The 9,006-nt window shown below is 30.1% G+C and overlaps 1 non-coding gene across 1 annotated transcript; it reads left to right on the forward strand.

The window, feature by feature from the left end:
* Nucleotides 1-1,354: 1,354 nt before the first annotated feature.
* On the forward strand, nucleotides 1,355-1,458 carry LOC112713853 (small nucleolar RNA R71). The gene has a single exon (XR_003158814.1). It is a non-coding gene; the product is annotated as a small nucleolar RNA R71 (small nucleolar RNA).
* Nucleotides 1,459-9,006: the final 7,548 nt, after the last annotated feature.

A 9,006-nucleotide genomic window follows, 5' to 3' on the forward strand; every position in this document is an offset into this window, starting at 1 on the left:
AAATCAGCAGGGATGTAAAGGCCTTTAACCTTCACTAATACGTCCTCTACTAATCCATAAGCTTGTCTTACTGACTTATCTGCCATTTGTAATGAGAACATGGCAGGTTGTACCTCAATGATTCCCAGCTTCTCCATTACAGAGAGTGGCATAAGATTTATACCTGATCCCAGGTCACACAGAGCTTTTTCAAAGATCATGGTGCCTATGTGCAGGGTATTATGAATTTGCCAGGATCTTGTCTCTTTTGAGGTAAAGTTTGCTGAACCCATCTATCTAGTTCACTAATGAGCAAGGGAGGTTCACCTTCCCAAGTCTCATTACCAAATAACTTGGCATTCAGCTTCATGATAGCTCCTAAATATTGAGAAACTTGCTCTCCAGTTACATCTTCATCCTCTTTAGAAGAAGAATAGTCTTCAGAGCTCATGAATGGCAGAAGGAGGTTTAATGGAATCTCTATGGTCTCTATATGAGCCTTAGATTCCCTTGGATTTTCAATAGGGAACTCCTTCTTGCTTGAGAGACATCCCATGAGGTCTTCCTCATTGGGATTCACGTCCTCTACTTCCTCATTAGGTTCGGCCATATTGATTATATCAATGGCCTTGCACTCTCTTTTTGGATTCTCTTCTGTATTGCTTGGGAGAGTACTAGGAGGAGTTTCAGTGATTTTCTTACTCAGCTGGCCCACTTGTGCCTCCAGATTTCTAATGGAGGACCTTGTTTCACTCATGAAACTTAAAGTGGTCTTAGACAGATCAGAGACTAAGTTTGCTAATTTAGAGGTGCTCGTTCAGAATTCTCTGTCTGTTGATGAGAAGATGATGGATAAGGCTTGATATTGCTGGGCCTATTTCTTCCACCATTATTAAAGCCTTGTTGAGGCTTTTGTTGATCCTTCCATGAAAAATTTGGATGATTTCTCTATGATGAATTATAGGTGTTTCCATAAGGTTCACCCATATAATTTACCTCTGCTATTGCAGGGTTCTCAGGATCATAAGCTTCTTCTTCAGAAGATGCCTCTTTAGTACTGTTGGATGCATTTTTCCATCCATTCAGACTTTGAGAAATCATGTTGACTTTCTGAGTCAACATTTTGTTCTGAGCCAATATGGCATTCAAAGCATCAATTTCAAGAACTCCCTTCCTTTGAGGCGTCCCATTATTCACGGAATTCCTCTCAGAAGTGTACATGAACTGGTTATTTGCAACCATGTCAATAAGTTCTTGAGCTTCTGCAAGCGTTTTCTTTAGGTGAATGGATCCACCTGCAGAATGGTCCAGTGACATCTTAGAGAACTCAGATAGACCATAATAGAATATATCTATCATGGTCTATTCTGAAAACATGTCAGAAGGACATCTTTTGGTCATCTGCTTGTATCTTTCCCAAGCTTCATAGAGGGATTCACCATCTTTTTGTTTGAAGATCTGAACATCCACTCTAAGCTTGCTCAACTTTTGAGGAGGAAAGAACTTAGCCAAGAAGGCCGTGACCAGCTTATCCCAGGAGTCCAGGCTATCTTTAGGTTGAGAGTCCAACCATGTTCTAGCTCTGTCTCTTACAGCAAAAGGGAAAAGCATGAGCCTGTAGACTTCAGGATCTACTCCATTAGTCTTAACAGTCTCACAGATTTGCAAGAACTCAGTTAAGAACTGGTAGGGATCTTTTGATGGAAGTCCATGAAACTTGCAGTTCTGTTGCATTAGAGCAACTAATTGAGGTTTTAGCTCAAAATTGTTTGCTCCAATGGCAGGAATTGAGATGCTTCTTCCATCAAACTTGGAGGTAGGTGCAGTATTATCACCAAGCATCCTTCTTGCATTATTGTTGTTGGGTTCGGCTGCCATCTCCTTTTCTTGTTCGAAAATTTCAGCAAGGTTGTCTCTGGATTGTTGTAATTTAGCTTCTCTTAGTTTTCTCTTCAAAGTCCTTTCAGGTTCTGGATCAACTTCAACAAGAATGCATTTTTCCTTGTTCCTGCTCATATGAAAGAGAAGAGAACAGAAAAAGAAGAGGAATCATCTATGTCACAGTAAAGAGGTTCCTTATTGTTAGTAGAAGAAGAAAGGGAATAAAGAAAGGAGAATCCAAACACAAAGGTGAGGATAGGGGCAGAGATTTGAGATGAAGAGAAGTGTTAGTGAATGAATGAATAAATAGAATAAGATGAGAGACAGAAGTTTTCGAAAATAATTTTGAAAAGGAGTTAAAGATTTTCGAAAATTAAGATAAGAAATAAAATTAAAATTAAAATTTAAAACAATTAATTAATTAAAAAGAATTTTTGAAAAAAAAAAGAGGGAGGTATTTTCGAAAATTAGAGAGAGAAAAGTTGTTAGGTGGTTTTGAAAAAGATAAGAAACAAACAAAAAGTCAAATAGTTAGTTGAAAAATATTTGAAAATCAAATTTGAAAAGATAAGAAGATAAGAAGATAAGAAGTTAGAAAAGATATTTTAAAATCAAATTTTTGAAAAAAGATAAAATTTTGAAAAAGATATGATATAAAAGATAAGATAAAAAGATATGATTAAAAAGATATGGTTAGAAAAGATTTAATTTTTAAAATTAAAATTAATTACTTGACTAACAAGAAACTAAAAGATAAGATTCTAGAATTTAAAGATTGAACCTTTCTTAACAAGAAAGTAACAAACTTCAAATTTTTGAATCAATCATATTAATTATTAGTTAAGTTTCGAAAATTTGAAATAAAATTAAGAAAAAGATTTTGAAAAATAATTTTAAATTTTCGAAAATCATAAAAAAAATGAAAAAGGTTTGATTTTTGAAAAAGTTTTGAAAAGATAAGATTTTTAAAATTTGAAAATTTGACTTGACTTACAAGAAACAACTAATTTTTAAAATTTTTTGACTAAGTCAACCCAAATTTTCGAAATTTTGAGAGAAAAAAAAAGGAAAATATATTTTTTTGATTTTTGAATTTTTAATTATGAGAGAAAAAAACATAAAAAATGACTCACAACATGAAAATTATGAATCAAAACACATGATGCATGCAAGAACACTATGAATGTCAAGATGAACACCAAGAACACTTTGAAGATCATGATGAACATCAAGAACATATTTTTGAAAAATTTTTTATGCAAAGAAAACATGCAAGACACCAAACTTAGAAATCTTTTATGTTTAGACACTATGAATGCAAAAATGCACATGAAAAACATCATACAACACAAAACAAGAAATTTAAAGATCAAACAAGAAGACTTACCAAGAATAACTTGAAGATCATGAAGAACACTATGAATGCATGAATTTTTGAAAATTGCAAAAGCAAGCTGAATATGCAATTGACACCAAACTTAAAACATGACACAAGACTCAAACAAAAATCATAGAATATTTTTTTTGGATTTTATTTTATATTTTTCAAAAAACATATAGGAAAAAGCAAGTAATGAATTCAAAGTCCTCAATCAAAATCCCAGGAATCATACCAGGTTAGTCTAAAGATTGATGGCCAGCCAAGCTTCAGCATACCATTTTGAAACTCTAGAATTCATTCTTAAAAACTCTGAAGGATTTTTCGAAAATAGAGGAAAAAAATCTTTGAAAAATATTTTTGAAAACTTTTTTGAAAAGAAAATAAAAAAAAAATTACCTAATCTGAGCAACAAAATGAACCGTCAGTTGTCCATACACGAACAATCCCCGGCAACGGCGCCAAAAACTTGGTGCACGAAATTGTGATCATCAATAATGGAGCCAAAATCTTGGTAGCGCTCTCAAACGTGAATCACACTTAGTCACAACTCCGCACAACTAACCAACAAGTGCACTGGGTCGTCCAAGTAATACCTTACGTGAGTAAGGGTCAATCCCACGGAGATTGTTGGTATGAAGCAAGCTATGGTCATCTTGTAAATCTTAGTCAGGCGGATAATAAATGGTTATGGAGTTTTCGAATAATAATAATAAATAAACTGAAAATAAAGATAAAAATACTTACGTAGATCATCGATGGGAATTTCAGATAGGCGTATGAAGATGCTGTGCTCCTTCTGAATCTCTGCTTTCCTAGTGCCTTCATCCAATCCTTCTTACTCCTTTCCATGGCAAGCTGTATGTAGGGCATCACCGTTGTCAATGGCTACATCCCATCCTCTCAGTGAAAAAGGTCTAAATGCTCTGTCACGGCACGGCTAATCATCTGTCAGTTCTCGATCATGTCGGAATAGAATCCCTTGATTCTTTTGCGATTGTCATCACGCCCAACAATTGCGAGTTTAAAGCTCGTCACAGTCATTCAATCTTGGAATCCTACTCGGAATACCATAGACAAGGTTTAGACTTTCCAGATTCTCATGAATGCCGCCATCAATCTAGCTTATACCACGAAAATTCTGATTAAGGAATCCAAGAGATATGCGCCCGGTCTAAAGTAGAACGGAAGTGGTTGTCAGTCACGCGTTCATAGGTGAGAATGATGATGAGTGTCACGGATCATCACATTCATCATGTTGAAGTGCAACAAATATCTTAGAATAGGAATAAGCTGAATTGAATAGAAAATAGTAGTAATTGCATTAAAACTTGAGATACAGCAGAGCTCCACACCCTTAATCTATGGTGTGTAGAAACTCCACCGTTGAAAATACATAAGTGATGAAGGTTCAGGCATGGCCGAATGGCCAGCCCCCAAAACGTGATCACAGAATCAAAAATACAATCCAGGATCCAGGATCGGTCAAAAGACACTGAATACAATAGTAAAATGTTCTATTTATACTAAACTAGCTACTAGGGTTTACAGAAGTAAGTAATTGATGTAGAAATCCACTTCCAGGGCCCACTTGGTGTGTGCTTGGGCTGAGCTTGAACTTTACACGTGCAGAGGCTTCTTTTGGAGTTGAACGCCAAGTTGTAACGTGTTTTTCGCGTTCAACTCTGGTTCGTGACGTGTTTCTGGCGTTTGACTCCAGAATGCAGCATGGAACTGGCGTTGAGCGCCAGTTTACGTCGACTAATCATGAATAAAGTATGAACTATTATATATTGCTGGAAAGCTCTGGATGTATACTTTCCAACGCCATTAAGAGCGCACCATTTGGAGTTCTGCAGCTCCAGAAAATTTATTTCGAGTGCAGGGAGGTCAGAATCCAACAGCATCAACAGTCCTTTGTCAGCCTTTTATCAGAGTTTTGCTCAGGTCCCTCAATTTCAGCCAAAATTTACCTGAAATCACAGAAAAACACCAAACTCATAGTAAAGTCCACAAATGTGAATTTATCATAAAAACTAATGAAAACATCCCTAAAAGTAGCTAGATCCTACTAAAAACTACCTAAAAACAATGCCAAAAAGCGTATAAATTATCCGCTCATCAGAGAGAGAGAGGGGGAGAGAAGGGAGAGAGCAGGGAGAGAAAGAGAGAGAGGGGGGAAAGAGGGAGAGGGGGAGAGAGGGGGCGGGGAGAAAGGGAGAGAAGGAAAGAGAGAGTGGGAGAGAGACAATGTAAAAACTAATTTTATATATGTTAAAAGTTAAAACTAGTTTTAGTTTATAAACCAGTTTAAACTGATTTTTTCAATTAAAATTGGTTTTATTTTTATAAACTAGTTTAAACTAGTGCACTGTATTGTAAACTAGTTTAAAACCAGTTTCTTATTTGACAAAATAGTTTGGTTCAATTTCTAAACTATTTAAAATGGTTTAGTACAATTTCAGTTCAGTTTATAAAAAAACTGAACCATAAACACTTCTAATCAGCAGTAATGGTAATAGTTGAGGATGAGAGTAATAGTAGAATTTAGAATTGGGAGTAATAGTACAGAATAAAATTAGAAGTTAGAATTATGTTATATTAAAGAGTAATTTAAAAAATTTATTTAATTTTTTAAAGTTCGAATAATTTTATCTGTAAAAATCTATCTTTTATGGATATAACTATAATTTTTATTTTTCATAAATAAAAATATTAACATTTAAATTTTTTATGATCAAAAATAATTATTTTCTCAAATTAATATTTGAAATGTCATCTTACAAATTCCTTCATGTGTGTCGACAATGTGGTGTAGACGATATGGATGCTGTTGGCGATGCGTACACAACAATGATGATGAATATGTACGTGTGTCATCATATTTGTTCCTAGATGATGAAGGATGAGAAGATCTTATTTATCGAGAATAAGAATGTAAGTCAGTAAATAATTATTTTTAACTATGATATATTTGAATTTGATAAAATTAATTACGAAAATTTAAACTAATGTTATTTAATAAAAATATTTAATTATTAGATTTTTGTTAATAATATCGTTAAAGAGTAGATATGTTAAATATAAAAATTACTCTTTTATTATCATGTTCAGCTTCTTATTTAAAAAGAATTTATATTTTTATTGTAAAATGAAAAAAAATACATAAAAGAAAGGTCAGGAATATTTTTTTATTAATATTAATCATTATTTTGATTAACATTTTATTTTTATGCTCTTAAAATTTAGAATTTAATAAATAATAAATACCATCAATTCTCTCTCTCTCTGTATATATTTGGATTCTTCTCCTAAAGGGGAATTACAAAACAAAATGACTAGTTATTTTAAAATTAAAAAATACAAAATTAAATTTTATATACAACACAAAAAAAAAAATTAGATACACTACTAGAAAAATTATTTTAGTGTTCATTTATTTTATTTTTAGTGGTAATAAATATAGCCACTAATATATTTATTGGTAATTAGATATTAGTCATTTTATCTTTTGTCGCTAAAAAGTTTTGACAACAATTATATAATCATCGATTAAATTTTTTTAATAGCTACAAAAAATATATAATTATCATTATATATAACTTATAGGAACAACAAAAAATATATAATTATAACAAAAACATAAGTTAAATAAGATAATAATGGATATTATGTTATTCTCATTAAAAAATTTTTACTAAACGTAATTTTTATTGTAGTGACATTAAATCAGTCAATATGTATTTTGTATTTGATCATCGTGTATGTATACCAAAATTAAACTACCAAATCAATTATTGTATCAAATATATATTAAAAAAGAATTAAATAACATATTTATTTATATAAAAATATATAATGACTGATTTGGTGTATATATAAAACATTTTATTTTATATTTTAATATGTATTTTATATGAATAATTGATTTAATAATTAATTTTTGTGTACATATCACCATAATTATTAAAAATATATACAAGCAAATTATATTCTTAGAAATAATTTATTTTCTATACGAAAATTGTTGGAGACATTATTGCCATTTCCAAGAGATTGTGCATTTACTATGTTTGTTCAATTATAAATAAATATGCTTCTCAGATTTTTCTCATTAACTCATTTTTCTTCGGAAAGACCAAATACCTACCATTTGTTAGTGATGCTTCTAGTTATTTTTAAATAATTTGTTGGAGAAGAAAGGTTTTCAACTAAAAATATAATCTCTTTCTACTAAAAACACGCTTTAAATTGATAAAAGACAAAATAACAAATAAGTTCCTAATCGTTTCTGTTTATTACTTTATTCTAATGACAAATAATTTACTCATTGAATTTAATTTAAAAATAATAATAATGTTATATATCTAATTTTTTTTATAAATTAAGTCTGACTAAATTAAATAATAAAATTTAAAGTAATATTAACTTTAACTAATTTTTGTTATATTAGATCAAATTAGTTAGATTTAATTAACAAAAAAAATTGTATATGTAACATTATTTTTAATTTAACTATAAATAGATCTGTAATTTTTATATACGGAAGATATATAAATCCCTCTATATACCAAATTCAAACTAATATTTAAGAGATTTATATGTCCTCTATTTACAAAAATGAAAAACTTAATTATAATTTAATTTGGTAAGAGATTTTTTTTTGTAATAAAAACAAAGAAGTTATTTATTCGTTTCTCTTAAAATGTATGCTATGATCCATAAGCCATAGTTCATACTAACTCTTTATGCTTGAGTCTTGAGTTTGTATAAATTTAAAAACAATTTTTTTTTCATTTTTTATCTTCAACACTTTATTTTTATATTCAACATTTGATAATATATATATATATATATATATATATATATATATATATATATATATATATATATATATATATATGCCAAAAAACAATTTGGTTCCTTTAAAATTTACTGTTTAGTTACTTGTTTAGACCAGCTTACGACCTTGTACGTACATACGTCAGGTATGCATTTAATTAAGAAAATGGCAAGTCTTTTAAGAGCAACTATGTGAAATATTTTGCAATAGATTTATAGGTTTTTTTTTAAATAAAATACAAAATAATTTCTTAAAAATTGTTTATAAAATTTTCAAAAAAGAAAATATCAAATAAGTTTAAGAATTGAAATACTAGATTTTTAGATCTTTGAAATTATAATGTTAGACATGTATTCTTTATTTCTTAAGAATCTAATAAGTCCACCTACGCAATTTTTTCTTACGAATCTATAGATTCATCGCAATTTTAAAAAAAAAATATATTTAACACTTTATTTTATTTAAGGACGTATGAATCCAATACAAGATTATTTAAGAACCTATTTGTCTTATTTGTGTTTTAGAAAAATAAAATAAAATAAAAATTGAACATCGTCTTGGTCTCTCTTTTTTTTTCTTTTTTTGGTCAAGGTCTTGGTCTCTTTTTTTATGTATCTGCTGAGTCGGTGAGCATGATGAGGATGTGGTTGATAATTTTTAAATTTTGCATGGTTGTTGGGCTGAAGAAAAGCGAACATAAAATTATATAAAAGTATAAGGAAAATGTCCATCTTCATTCTACACAAACATATTGTATATTTGCACATCCAAATAATATTGAGAAAAAGAAATTGCATTCGTCTATTGTCTATTAAAAAGAAATTGCATTCGTCTACTCCTTTTTTTTTTTTTACCAAAGATAAAAGACTCAAATTCACAACCTCTTAATTAAATATGTGAAGATTATACCATTTGAGCTATTACT

The sequence above is a fragment of the Arachis hypogaea genome, chromosome 9, assembly GCF_003086295.3.
Source record: "Arachis hypogaea cultivar Tifrunner chromosome 9, arahy.Tifrunner.gnm2.J5K5, whole genome shotgun sequence".
Classification (NCBI taxonomy): domain Eukaryota; kingdom Viridiplantae; phylum Streptophyta; class Magnoliopsida; order Fabales; family Fabaceae; genus Arachis; species Arachis hypogaea.